Below are 15617 nucleotides of genomic sequence, written 5' to 3' on the forward strand. Positions count from 1 at the left end.
CCTCCACTATAAATTTATTTTCATCTCTCCACAGCAGATATAATAAATTATCGATTATAATAACTTGAAACTAAATAAAAACAGCACAAGGACTGAATGATAATAGATTGGCAGAGCAACTCTATGATTAACTTAAGGCTACCATATATTCACCTCTACTTGAAACCTATAACATTCTCTGTAAAAATAAAACATTATGCACTTGACTGAGCTACTCCCCATATTAGTCTGTAACTCTGCTGCAGTAAACCTCTTAAACCTTAAATAAACAAGCAAGGCTTGGCCTTCCACATGACAAAGATGTATTTTCTTTTCAAAACTGCTCACCTGTCTCCTCTTTTCCTACAAGTTCGTCACCTTGGCGATTAGTCAACTGCTGCTATCGATAATGTATGGAGCAATGCTGCACCAGAGGTGTAAGCTTCCTCACTTGATCTATTAATTTTCTCTTTGATTAAACCTTCCAGATCTTCCTTAAAAGATGCAACATGGTGCTCAATTGAATCCTTACTTACTATATTTGCTTGCAGATTGTCAGGATAAATGACGGAATCTTGGGCCCCACATATAAAATCATTGCTAGCTATTCCTTTACCACGCCTCCGCATAGTATTCTATCAATACCACTCCGTGTTGCCTGCCTGTTTTAAGTGGGCTGCTGGTGGTTCGTACTTAGACCTGTAGTAAACATGGTATTGAATCTGGTTCTTCAATTCCCATGATTCCTCTTTAAACATTCTTAAACAAATCCACCCTGCTTATTCACTTTATGAAGCATTAGATGCTTTATCCTTTGATTGTGTGCTGGTTTGACTTGGGACTTAACCTATAAATATTCTTTCCTGACTACAACTGGTGAGTTGTAAAGGACAATTTGTATAAAACTAATGAATTTTAGGTGCCTCCAATAAAGCTGTTTAGTTTTAGCATTTTTTTCTAATAGCTCAGTTCTGTTTCATTTTAATTTTTATTAGCATTTGACAAAATCATATAATAAAACTTCACTCACAAGCTTCATCACCTTTAGCCTCTATAAAGTACATCTAAGTTGAAATTGGTGATAACATTACCACATTGACATTCAAAGTCACATTAACTTCCAAAAATTCACCACTGTCTTCTAGATCACCATTGTAAGGCCACTCACCTGTGCATCTGAAAAAACAAAGGGGATTGACCAGATGACTATATCTGCACTTTGAAAGCCATATGCACTATTCTTAATGAAAAATGAATGAGCATGTAAGTCTGCCTGTCTGATAATTATCAGCACTGAATGTTATTGGAGCAAAGTCTAAGTAAGTCTTCAGTGGTGTCTTTACAGCTTTTTTCAACTGAATGTTTCAAGCTTAATTATTCCTTTATATATCTATTATTTTTAAAACTACATCATTATGGAGAATGTTGGCTGCTTGCAAGGTGACAATAGGTTGCTGTGACAGCTTCTTAATCTGCTTCAGTTATCTTGAACAAATCATATTTCAGTGCTGAAATAAATTCAGAAGATGCTGGGAAAAACTCATCAGACAAGGCAGCATCTGTGGAATGTGAAACATAGTTAATGCCTTGGACTGAACACCCTTCCCCATTTTTGAGGAAGTGTCTTCAAACTCTGATTTGCTGAGTGCTTCCAGCATTTTCAATTTTTATTTCAGATGTCCAGCACCTGCAGTTTTTGTTTTAAATTCCATATTCCACTGCTGTATGTTTTCACAATTTAATTGGGAGATTGTTAACTTAGGAGGAGGATTAACACCTTTATACTCAAGGCAGTCCTTCGATTTGTTTCGTTTTTCAATGCAACAATTTAATATTTGCCCCTACAGAATTGCTTATCTGCTTTCTTCATAAGGTGACACTTTGCCATTTGTGCCCATTGACAGGTGGCTCATTTGGACATTTCGACAGAGCCCTGGGTTTACTGGTGCTTGAGAAGCCAGATATGCTAAAAATTCTAGTTCCAATATAATTATGAATTTAATTTCAATACTTTCAGCATGAAGGATGTTGATAAACTACTAAAGCAATTCTATAAATTCTTAGCTTTCACAGATGCACAAGGGTATAATTTGCTTTTGTAGATGGCATTGTGCAGAAAAATCTCCTATCTGCTAAACTGTAGCAGATCTCATTACTTTAGAGCAAACAATCCAAAACATTGATAATGCAATTGTCCTTTTAGTCTTTGCTTTATTTGAGAAGTAAGATTTAATTTGGTGTACAATAGTGTTTGCCGTATGATCCTGGCCCTGCTGAAATCATTAGTTAACAGAGCAGTGCAGGTCAAAGCATTTCAGACCTCCTTGCTTGCCTCTTGCAGTGTGGATGCATGGAACATACTGGAGGTCAGGTGTTACTGGATCTGAAATCCCATTCTGCCACTGGACTCAGAGCTGAGCTCAGGTTGCGCTGAGCTGAGGGGTTGAATAAACTTTACTCCACTTTATATCAGGCTTGGCTGGCCTATCTAACAGTACCTCATTCATTTCAATGGGTTTGCGGACATCAATGGTAAAGTTAATGACAATAAATGCTTTTTTTATTTTAATTAACATTACTTTTTAAAATTATCACTTAAATGTGTTTTTAAATGTTTTTTAGAAATTATTCATATCTACTTTAATGGTTTTTAAAATGTTTGATTTTCAGTGATGCTTAGAATCAGTTAAAAAGGTGCTGGATAGTACAAGCTGTCAAATGGCCATCAGAAGGTTGGGGTAGGGCCTCAGGGCCAACAGCCTATGGTCCAGCCACTGTCTGCAGGCTGCATTACCTCATGAGACAACCACACTAACAAGGCCTCCAGTTCTATTGTACCTCAGGGATGCAAATGGTTATGGCAGCCATGGGGATCAAACAGAGACGGGTGGAGGGGAAGGGGTGAGGTGCTAGTGCTAGACACAGGCCAGGTGAAGTACAGTACAGTCCAATGGGTCTAACTTTGCAACAGGAGGGTGCTGAGTCTTTCAGCACTCTGATGTTCTGGAGTAAATTGGCTGTGTTAACATGCACAGCCCTGCAGATCCAGAGATCAATAAGTTGCTGTTTAATTTGCCCTTCTTCTCCACAAACTACACTAGTACACCAATACCTTGACAAATGTTCACCATCTAAATTAATAAAGGGCCTGAAGTTATGGCACTTGCTCAGGAAACATAGCAGAAATAGTTAAGGTTTGGGCCTACACATATGTGATAAGTCTTAATTATGACCATACACCTTCTCTGGCATTTATAATTAATATTTCCTGTTTCCGGCTCTGTATGTCTGAATATTTCTATCAGCATTTGGAAAGACAGAGTTTGATTGGGAGGAGTCAGCGTAGCTTTGTGTGTGGAAAGTCGTGCTTGACGAACCATTTAGAGTTTTTTGAAGAGATAACCTAAAAGGTAGATGAGGGTAGGGTGTGGATGTTGTCTATTTGGACTTTAGCAAGGCTTTCAACAAGGTCCTACATGGTAGGCTGGTCTGGAAGGTTAGGTCCCATGGAATCCAGAGGGAGCTAGTTAGGTGGATTTAAAATTGGCTCAGAATTAGGAAGCAGAGGGTGGTGGTTGAAGGTTGTTTCTTGGAATGGAGGCTGGAGACTAGTGGTGTGCTGCAGGGTCAGTGTTGGGATCCTTGTTATTCGTTATTTATATAAATAATTTGGATGCAAATGCACAAGGCTTGATCAGTAAGTTTGGGGATGACACGAAAATAGGAGGTGTTGTTGATAGTGAAGAAGGTTATCGTAGATTACAGGGGGATCTTGATCAGTTAGGGAAGTGGGCCGAGGAGTGGCAAGTGGATTCAATACAGTTAAGTGTGAGGCGATGCATTTTGGAAAGTCAAACCAGCATAGTACTTATACTATAAATGGTAGGGCACTAGGGAGTATAATGGAACTGAGGGACCTCGGAGTACAAGTGCATAAGTTTGCTGAAAATGATACCATGGATAGACAGGGTGGTAATAAAGGCATTTAGCTTGCTGGCCTTCATCAGTCAGGACACTGAGTATAGGAGTTGGGACATTATGTTGCAGTTGTACAAGTCGTTGGTGAGGCTGCACTTGGAGTACTGTGTACATTTTTGCCACCCTGTTATAGGAAAGGTGTGGTTAAACTGGAAAGAGTGCAGAAAAGATTTATGAGGATGTTGCCAGGACTAGAGGGCCTGAGTTATAGGAAGAGGCTGCCAGGTTAAGTCTTTATTCCTTGAAGCATAGGAGAATGAGAGGTGATCTTATAGGAGTTTATAAAATCATGAGGGGCATAGATAAGTTGGACGGTAGCAGTCTTTTCTCCAGGGTAGGGGAGTCCAAAGTAGGGGGCATAGATTTAGGGTGAGAGGGGAGAGACTTAAAAGGGACTTGAGGGGCAACTTTTTCATGCAGAGGGTGGTGAGTATATGGAACGAGTTTCCAGAGAAAGTGGTTGAGGCGGGTACAATAGTATCATTTAAGAAGCACTTGGATAGATGCAGGGATGGGGCTTAGAGGGATATGGGTCGAACGCAAGAAATTGGGACTAGATGGGTGGACACCATGGTCGGCAGGGACTGGTTGGGCTGAAGGGCCTGTATCTGTGCTGTATTGCTCTATAACTCCTTGACTCTATGAGGAATCTTCTGTAGGACCATTTGGATAAAATCACTATTGCTTGTTCCTTTCACGCGTTCATAAGTTCCCCTGTAGAGAAAACCACAATGAAATGGATCTCTATTATATGTTGCTGCACAAAAGCCTATGTAACGTATGTAGAAAGCTATAAGTGTAGTGAAGAGCAGGTGATTCTCCTTCGGTGTTGACTGCAGAACCTGAGCTTACTGGAACAAAGAAGGTATTCACAAAGGGATAGTTCATAGGTTAAAGTCAATGCTGTACTATTACCAGCTAGAAACCAGATACCTGGAATCTGATATCAGTTGTCTCTATTTCCTATCATTGTTTCTTGAATTACAGAACTAATCCTCAAAACACATTTTGTGCACAGCGAGTGTTGTACTATTTTGGGACCTCCTTTCAAAACTGTACACAATTACTAATTCTATGTAAACAAAAGGAAACCCACTATTATGATGCGCATGACAGAAACTCACTTCTCTTTCATGACTTGACATGAGTATTACTGTTAAAGGCCCCTGCCAGGTTTGGACAGGCGTCCTTGCTGCTGCTTACTTCAACAGGTTGAAACATAAGCTCCTGCCAGCAACGATGCAGGTATATGACTTGGAAAATGTAACTTCCATCCTTTCATTTCTGTTGGGCAGGTGAATGTGGAAGAATAGAGTTTATTATATTTTATTATATTTAATCCTAAATGGCAACTGTTCAGAAATTTAATAGATAAGGTTGTTATTTTTGTATCTTTACATTCTTTCTTTAGAGGACTGTGTAGAGTTATGAATGATTATCAATCTGACAGGCCAAGATGTGAATACCACAGGCATGGCCCTAACTTTATATTGGCAAATGGCTCGTCACATATGGTCAGAAGTTATTATGAACTCCCATCAACCACAGACTGATATCTTGAGGCTCTCTGCCCTATGCTTTGCCAATTGTTTGAAATCTAATCCCAACTAGTCCCACTAGTTTCATCCTTTCTACATGACATTACAAATTTCCCGCTTGGTGTATTCAAAATTCTTTTTTTGGAAGTTATTATTGAATCTTCTTCCACTGCTCTCCCAGGCTGAAGATTCCAGTTGGCAATTTTTCCCCTCCTATCATCTATATTTCTTCTTGGAACATTAAATCTGTGTCCTTTGGTTACCAATCATTCTGCTAGTACAGTTTCTCCTTCCTCTACGAAAGTACTTCAGGATTTTGAACACCTTGAGTAAATCTTCCCTTAACTTAAGTGCTCTCAGGAGAACAACCCCAGTTCCAGGTGTCTCTTCCTGGAACATAAACTTTGCATCCTCAGTATCATAGACAAAGGATTTGTGAGAGGAAGTGGATAGGCTACTAGAAATGAGCATCCAGTCATTCAAACCATTAATGCCAGTCTCCACTTACGTAAGTTTCTGAAATGGGGTCAACCTGCATATGCCAGCTCAGAGGTGACAATGTTACCCCTGAGTCAATATTTCTGTATGGATAATATTCAAAAAAAAGACAATGGAATAGAAATTGCTACACGACGCACCATCTGATTTGGATAAAGTGCCCCCAGCTCCGACAATGCAACAGTGGAATGGCACAGAAAAAGCTTCCTCTTGCCTAATCTCGGTCACGTTGAACAAGTCGTGTACCATTAGTCTTTGTCACTGTATTTCATTGAACTGTGTACTTGCATGCAGTTTCTCTTGGTTTCAAATTTAAGTAAAAATCAACACTCCACAGAACCGGTGTAAAATTTTAAGGCTTGGGGGAGACAGGAGGAGCCCATTTGCCAATAAGGAAGCTAAAAGGTCTAAAAGATAAACAGCTATGATGTCCCTGGGCAACTGATCTTTCATGGTCACACACCTCCTTTCGGAAGGACACACCATTATGGTCCTTAACCATACATGGAGGCATCTTGCTCCACACGTAGAATGGGAACCAAATTTATTGTTAGGTGAGAGACCAGCTGAGTGCTTTGAGCATGGATTACAAATCAATCGTTGAAACCTCACACCTGAGATTTATTGAAAAGATGCAAAGACCAATATAACTACTTATTAGGGGAACCAGTGTCAGTTGAAATTTAAAACTAGTAGATTTTAAAGTGAATCCTAACCCACAAGTAAGCTCTGGTCAGTGTTTCAGAAACATTATCCCAACACATTCCTCAATCTTTCTCACCACAGTACTGCACTTCACCTCCATCAAACTTCCTATGGGACTGAAGCTAATCTTCAGAAATGTTCAATTTAAATTGACTCAACTCCAGAATCAAGATTACCTGAACCTCAGTAGTCAATCTGTAGTACGCATGTAACGCTTGGGTTTGCATATGCTCAGAGACTGAGCTGCAAGCCATTGTCAACTCATTCACTGAAGCCTACCAGAGGAAGGCCTCACACTCAAGATTTGCAAGACAAAGGTCCTCTCCCAACCTGCCCATGCTGCACCATACTACAATAAAGGTTCCTGGCAAGACCATGGGTCACCTCCTATATCTCTGGAGCCATTTCTCGATCAAGGCTAACATCAAGGATGAAATTTCTCATCATCTTCAACGTGCCAACATGAGGAAAAGGGTAGTTGAAGATCAAGATCACCTGACCCAAAACTCAAGGTCTATCAGGCAGCAATGATTCCTGTACGACTGAGAGCTGGATTACCTACAACAGATCTCTAAAGCCACTGGAAAGGTACACCAGATGTATCTCTTAAAAAATCCTCCAAATTCACTGGAAGGATAAGTGAATCAATCTCACTGTCCTCTTACAGGCCAAGATCCCCAGCACTGAGGCCCACTTTGCACTTAGCTGGCTACATTGGGCTGGTCATACTGGTCACATGGGAAACGATTACCAGTGGACAGAGAAATTATTCAAGGATGTGCTCAAAGTCTCCTTGAATAAATGCAAAAATTCCATGCTGACTCCTGTGGAGAATGAGTTCGAAGTAACTTCGTCTGCCTGTTCCACCGTTGAGGTCTTGGTTGGATTGTTCTTTGTCAGGGACCTCACCTTCGACCTTACCGCCATGGGTGACCCTACCAGGAGCATAGCTCCAAACGGCATCGCTCTCGGGATCTCAGGACCACACAAGCTTCTCCACAGCAACAAGGTGACCATCCATGGAGAAGGAGCATTCAGGATGGTATTGAGAACCTTGAGTCCATGCATCAGAAGCACACTGAAGCCCTATGTAAGTGGCAGAAAAAGTGGACCACCTCACAAACTGTCCAGCAACCCATCACATCAGACAAAACATTGCCCCATCTGCGGAGGAATCTACAGTTCCTACATTGATCTCAGCAGCCACCTCAGAGCCAGCAAAACCAGACTGGAAGCAAGTCATCCTCAATCCCGAGGGACTGCCTGAAAAGAGCAACATTAACAAAATTTCAGGTAACTGCAAAACCTGTTAGCTCACAATAAATCCATTTTGCTTCCGACATGGCTTTGTCTGATTGACAGCTGCCTTCTTCCGTACAAATATGCTAATTTGATCACAATGTCACATTCCTCATTCCCCAAAAGCCATCTGTATTTTATACCCGTTTCACTGTGAGATCTTCATGTTGAGATCTTCATCACTAAACTTGTGACATCTCATCTGCCTCCTTCCCTGCTGATATTTCTTCCTATACATCCTTTTGAAAACAACAGTGTTAATTTAGTATTGCTTCAGTTTTATACAAACCGTCCATTAAATCCAATGCTTTATATAAAGTTTCTATAAAAGTTTAAACTCATTTCTAAATTATGCATTTTATTTTCTTCGATAGAAACCAATCACAGTGGCAGGGGGAGAGGTAGATAACTGTCCAAAAGCCTACGGGTACCAAAGGAGCAAGAAGACAAAAAAGGGGTGACAAAACAGGAGGGTGACAAATTCAACATGTCAGTGTGGAAGCAGAAGCCAGTACAGGGAATGTGCCCATTTTAGTGTGGTGGGTAGAGACCAGGCGAGTACAATGGAGATAGAATACAGAGAAGAGACAGCAGAGAAGAATGGAAGAGTTAACCAGGCAGAGAAATACAGGCAGACCAAGGGCATTTGGAAGAGAGAACATGCAAAGGTCCAATCACAAAAGATGCCATTGACTGCTGACCAATGCAGTCTCAGTACTGTTGAACAGTTAAGTTAATTTGCAAGGAAAAGTGACCACAAGTCATGGTTTTTTGTTGGAGGCAATTCCTTGCATTTACTCAAACACTGTATAAAACAACAGGACCTTTATGTTCTGTCCTTAGAGATTCCATATACTTTTCCAGTTTTCTTCAAACTTGGTCTACATGAATCTTGTGAATGTCAGATTATTGAGACTCAAAGGAAGATCTTATTTTAAAGAAATGGTGAGAAATACTTCTATATTTTTCCATGCTACCATTCAGCAACTGATCTTCAAAATAAATTGTTGGGCTAATGTGTCTCAAACAACATCCTTTATTTTTAATTGCTTCCTAGACTGTCCATGACTGTGCACATTAGATAGTTAAAGATGCACTGGGCTGAATCTCCCTATATAATCACATTTGGCTTCAGAAAGTGATTGATGTGTTGATCCCCCATAATGTATCTTTGCACCACCCTATCCTAACTATTAGGCTGAGATGTCTCAACTTCAACTAGGGCAAGCCAAGTTTGATCCATATTCTGAATCAATGCAGCTGTGGACCTGGCTAGATTCAGTCAGCTCATCTCCCCTAAAAGCCTCAGGGTAAATACTCATCCTTTGTTGCATGCACTAAACATGTGATATTTTTAAGGTGTGCAAGTTGAACTCCGCTTCTGAAATTCGGCTCCATTGACTCACACGCTGTAATAAAGTCTTCCATTCCTACTTCAAGGACCCTTTTATTTGCTGTAAGCTCCTGCTTGAATGTTACAGTCATTTCCTAAACCAATTGGTATCTTTGTTCACCGATTTGCCTATCTGTTACACATACAAATAGCTGTCATCCCTTGACCTTTTAAGAGGTAAGTGTTATTGTTTTGCCTGAGGGAAGTAATATGTCCATGTATTACAGCTGGAAATGCTTCAGAAACGTTAAAACTTGAATATATTTTTAGAAGGCAATTAATTTCAACAACTCGGACAAGTTCAACTCCATTACTGGATGTTTAACTTGCCTTAGTTCACGTTCACCTTACTCCCTCTAAAAGGACAATCATACTCATGGCTGTGTGTTAGGTAAGATCTGCCTGAGCAAATAAGCTACTTATATAAATGGAATCACAGAGTCATAGAGACATAGAGTCATAGAATCCTACAGCATGGAAACAGGCCATTCGGCCCAATTTGTTCATGCTGATGGATGATGGGTGTCCATGGGCACCCAGCCGTATTAAGTCCATCTCCCAGCACTTGGTCTATAGCCTTCTCTGCCCAGACAATTCAAGTGCTCATCTAGACACTTAAATGTTGTCTGTGCCCCAGCTTCAACCATTCTCTCAGGCAGTGCATTCAAATAACTTCCACACTCTGCATGAAGAAGGTCCCTCCACATATCTCCTCTAAATCTCTTCTTCCTTTTCACAAGATCACAAGACAAGGGAGCAGAAGCAGGCCATTCGGCCCATCGAGTCTGCTCCAAGATCTATGTCCTCTAGTTTCATCTACCTTTGATATGGGGAAAAGTTTCCTGCAGTCTACCCTATCTATACCCCTCATAAGTTTATATACCTCAATCATATCCCCTCTTAACCTTCTCCACTTCAGGGAGAACAGACCCAGCTTCTGCAGTCTCTCCTCTTAACTGAACTGCTCCATCCCAGTCAACCTCCTGGTGCATCTCCTCTGCACCCAAAAGTCATAGGGCGGTAGAGCATGGAAATAGGGCCTTCAGCCCACCAAGTCCATGCTGACAATTAGCCACCCATTTACACTGACCCTACATTAATCTGATTTTTTATTCTCCCCATATTTAATAGTTTTGTATCTCTGGAGGTAATCCTCTCAGGATTCACTCCAAGGCATGAACAACCGCTCCTTGACTGGTCACCCAGCTATAGAGAGATGTCATTAAGCTGGAAAGAGTGCAGAAAAGATCTGTGAGGATGTTGCCAGGACTGGTGGGTTTGAGTTATAAGTAGAGGCTGGATAGGCTGGGGCTTTTTTACCCTGGAGTGTAGGAGGGTGAGAGGTGACTTTATAGAGGTATTTAAAATAATGAGGGGCATAGATAAGGTGAATGGTTTCAGTTTTTTCCCAGGATAGGAGAGTTTAAAACTAGAGGGTGTAGGTTTAAGGTGAGAGGGGAAAGATTTGAAAGGGAGCTGAGGGCAAATGTTTTCACACTGAGGGTGGTGGGTGTATGGAACGAGCTGCCAGAGGAAGCTGTAGAGGCAGGTACAATTACTATGTTTAGCCATTTAAACAGGTACATGGATAGGAAAGGTTTAGAGGGATAGGGGCCAAACACAGGCAAATGGGACTAGCTCAGGTAGACAATTTGGTCTGAAGAAATAAAGATCTTGAGCATTTACTCATGTTCCCTTTCAAATGCTTTAGGTAAATCTTTTATTTCCTTATGACATGTAAGTAGTCCATTCTGTCCATCAAGCTTATGCCTGTTCCTAGAGCAATCCCATTCCCCTACTTGTTTCCATGTAGCCTCAGCCAACTTCAGACTCAGACTCAGACAACTTAGTCGGCAAGGACGAGTTGAGCCAAAGGCCTGTTTCCATGTTGTGACTCTGTGCCTGGGATTGGACTGGAGCAGTTGTTTTACACAACAGTTTAACTTATCTACGTACACCTCAAATCACAAAGAATCATGCACTTGCTTTAGAAAACAGAACACATCAGGAGAAGTCATCTTCATCTTGTTTCACCCCTATTCTCTTCACATATCAATAGAGTTCTCATCCGCAGCCAATAACCTTGAAGCCTCATTACAAATGTAAAGCAATGCACTTATGTGGCAGTGGTGCAGCTGCTTCATAACACCTGCAACCCAGTTTTAATTCTGACCTCTGGTACTATCTGTGTGGAGTTTGCATGTCATCCCTGTGACTGCATGGATTCCCCACCCACTTCCCTCCTTTCCTGAGTGCCCCAGTTTCCTGCCAATGTTGTGCTAGTTGTTCCATTAATTGGCTACAGTAAATTGCCCCGGCATAAGTCAGTGGTAGGAGATGGGGGCAGGGGAGTAGGTGCCAATGGGCATCTGTGAGATAACAAGCTATAAAGAAACAAGTAGGGGAATGGGATTACTCTAGGAACAGGCATAAGCTTGATGGACAGAATGGCCTACTTACATGTCATAAGGAAATATAAGATTTACTTGAAGCATTTGAAAGGGAACATGAGTAAATGCTCACGATCTCTATTTCTTCATGTATAGTTGCAATGTAACTAGTTATATGCCAATATGCCAAATAGCTCAGACTACTAATTGTGAAACTTCTTCAAATACAGCCAGCCAGTAGGTTGTTGGAGGTCATTTGTCTTATTTGGTTTGTCAGAAGAACTTACTAAGTACTTCATTTGCACAAAATGCAGCAATTATTAATTGAAGTAGAGGATGATTGTGAACAATTCTCCAGAGAATACATGACAGTGCTCGCCAATAACACCACAAAAGAAGCAAGGACATGGATGAAAAACACAATTGTACTATTCTTAAATGTTAGGTGCTATTATATGGCAAAAGTTTATGTTTTGGTTATTTATGCTGCAGGTGATCTCCATGGTATTTAATTTGGATTTTAATATATTTCTGATGAACATCCATTCTGACACAAATCCAACATCTGCTCTTCCATCCCAAGCTCACATCCTTGTTCTTGTCACTGCAGATATTTCTGGCATTAATGATTAAGAATATTTTAAAGTATTTTCATTTTCTGCTCTTCTTGATGATATGAGTCAGGTTGCTATTTGGTGATTGTCTCTTTAAGGCAACTGGATGGTAGAGTAGTAGTAGTAGTAGTAGTGTGTGTGTGTGTGTGTGTGTGTGTGTGTGTGTGTGTGTGTGTGTGTGTGTGTGTGTGTGTGTGTGTGTGTGTGGTGTCATCAAGACAGCAAGATAACAATGTGCTGGCTGTTTTGCTGAGTGAGTCGAGAAGAGAGAGAGAAAGAGAGACACTGACTGCTGGTCTCCGTAACAATGGATGAAGAACAATAGTTGTATCTGTCACTACGATCCATGTATGGATTTTTTTTGGAGCAATCAAGTGCAGTCCACTTTGTCGTTAACCTGTAGTGGGAAACAGATATTTCTGTGGGCGGCCACGTCTCGAATGCCTTCGGGGTGGCAGATACTTCAGAACAAAGCAATGGAGACCATCAGAGATTGAGGTGTCGTATGGGTTCCATCGTGGAACATGTGGATTTCGTAAATTTTTCCTACATTCTCTCTACATATTCTCTTCAGTCAACGGTGGTTTTACAAAAGCCTTTGCTCAGGTTTCACCTTATGACTTGCTGAACTGAACTTTGAGAACTATTCCTGGACTTGGAGTTTGGGAATTTGCCACACACGCACACACTTTGAGTTTAGTTTTGGGGATTATGTTTGATATCTAAAGTTTTTACTTTTCTTATTATTACAAGTAGTTATTAATAAAATAGCTTTTAACACGTACATGACTCGGTGTGTTTCTATTGTTGCTGGTACGTAATATTGTCAATATGTTTCAGTGTACAATGCACATTATTGGATTTTCCAGCTTTGACATTCTCAATGCCAACTCAAAGAACATATTTCATCTTTCTCCAGAGCATTGTACCATTAATATTGTGTTTGGCCATGGATCAATGTATCAATGGCATATATCAGTGAAGACTAGCCATCCTTTGAAGATACAAAGATAAAAAAAAGTGTATGTTGAAAATCTGAAATAAATATAGAACATTCTTGAAGTATTCATCAGCTGGAGAAGTTCCAATGAGTAATGAAACTTATCTAGTTCCTCCATGAATACATCTGAGCTATTTGCCTCCATTTGTGAGTAAGATTTTCTTGAATTCTTTGAGAAATGTGAAGAAATAACAGAACCATCTGTCCATTAGCAAAGTATGGCCTAAGGTGGTGCAAATTGTTTACGTTGTAGCGGCTGCTACCGCGATGTGAAAGCAAGACACTAGTCGGTGGGCTGCAGAACAAAAACTGATTTATTTTCCCGCCTTGCGCGGGCCTTTTAAGAGGAATGGTTCCCACCCACCGTAAATGGAAATGACGTATGTGCTACGTCATCAAACTTTTCCGCGCACGGGTTCTCCCCGTCGCTCGGGGAAGACGAAGGCCCAGCGCCATCTTGGGCCTCGCCGCTCCGACAACGCATGACCCGACCGCCGAGCCGGTTCACTTGCTCGGACGGTGAGTCGCTACAACATACATTTTAAAAGTTTGGTGATATCTTCTTGGTCAACACTCCAGCCATCTGAAGGATAATACATAGAAAATTAAAATGGTTATTAGTCCAAGGTACAGGAGCCTCATTTCTCCTCTATGCTCATTCTCATCATTTGCTTTTAAATTGCTGCATTTGAACTGAAGTGTGTCTCTATATATTGGCTTTGTTGGAAGCTATTTTGTAAATCTTCTCTGCAATCTATGAAGCATTCAAATGAAGCCATAATGTAACACACTGCACACTTCCTCTCAGTCCCTCTTTGTAAACCACTACATTCTGCAATAACACTGTATTCTCCATTCTGTTATTGCTTAACATGATGATCTGCATTCTGTTATTGCTTTTCCCTTGTACTACTTTGATGGACTGATGTGGTGAAATGATCTGTACAGATGGCTTGCATAACAAAGTTTTTCTCTGTACCTCAGTAGACGTGACAATAATAAACCAATTATCAATTACAATTCTGTTCCTGTACAATTTGCCTTTTCTGACAGGAGTCCCTTTTGTTTTCCTAACAATTTCTAGTGAGAGGAGTTCCTTAAAACACATTTCTCCCCTTTCAACATTGCTTAGGAAATCATTCATCACTTGCTTCTACAAAAAAAAATTACTGATTGAATGAGAAGGAGTAGGTTGAATCACATCGGCTCAAAAGTGGATTGCATTGGATTAGATTGAAATAGACAGGTGCAAATTTGAATGCAGAATAGGGAACAAGAGAGTGGACACATCTTGAATCTCTCTATTTTCAATCCAGCTTCTACATGGTGAAAGTAAAACAAAATGCTTCCCAAGTAGTCCAAAATGAAAGCTTATGCAAATCTGTTATCATAACTAAAATGCCATCAATGTTTATTGTGCCTTCAGTGACATAGGTCACTCATACTGGGATTCCCATCTTTATGGCCATCCTACTCAACAGCATTGTGGGAATACCTTCACCAGAACTTCAGCAGTTCAAAAAGGTGGCTCACTACCATTTTCTCGGGGGCAAATAGGGAATGATGATAAATGATAGCCTCACCAGCAACACCCATATCCCTAGAAATGAATAAATAAAATTGCTTTGTCCTTGAATTCCAATAGTGGGGCTGTGTACACATTCACTACTCGAGCAGGACATTCGGTTTCTGCTATGTCGGTACACCCACCAAAATATGTGGCTGTGTTGTAAACAAGCTTTGGGTCACCCCTCCCCACGACACCCAACCTGTCATTTTTCAAAGACACCCTCCAGGCACTGCAAACAGCAGTGAATCCTACCTGTCGGCTGCATGGCCTAATGGATAAGGTGTCTGACTTTGGATCAGAAGATTGCAGGTTCGAGTCCTGCTGTGGTCACTTTGGTGGGCAGGCACGGTAGTGTGGCAGTTAGCACAACATTTTACAGCGCCAGCGACCTGGGTTCAATTCTGGCCACTGTCGTAAGGACTGTCTGTACGTTCTCCCTGTGTCTGCGTGGGTTTCCTCCGGGTGCTCCGGTTTCCTCCCACATTCCAAAGACGTATAGGTTAGGAAGTTGTGGGCATGCTACGTTGGCGCCGGAAGTGTGGTGACACTTGTGGGCTGCCCACAGAACATTGGACACAAAAGATGCATTTCACTGTGTTTCGATGTACCTGCAACACCCTGATCTGATATGCATAAGGTTCAAGGCCGAATAT

At 41.0% G+C, this 15617-nt stretch overlaps 1 non-coding gene across 1 annotated transcript; it reads left to right on the forward strand.

The window, feature by feature from the left end:
- Positions 1-15221: 15221 nt before the first annotated feature.
- trnaq-uug (transfer RNA glutamine (anticodon UUG)) lies at positions 15222-15294 on the forward strand. Its single transcript has one exon. It is a non-coding gene; the product is annotated as a tRNA-Gln (tRNA).
- The last annotated feature ends 323 nt before the right edge of the window (positions 15295-15617 follow it).

The sequence above is a fragment of the Pristis pectinata genome, chromosome 28, assembly GCF_009764475.1.
Source record: "Pristis pectinata isolate sPriPec2 chromosome 28, sPriPec2.1.pri, whole genome shotgun sequence".
NCBI lineage: Eukaryota > Metazoa > Chordata > Chondrichthyes > Rhinopristiformes > Pristidae > Pristis > Pristis pectinata.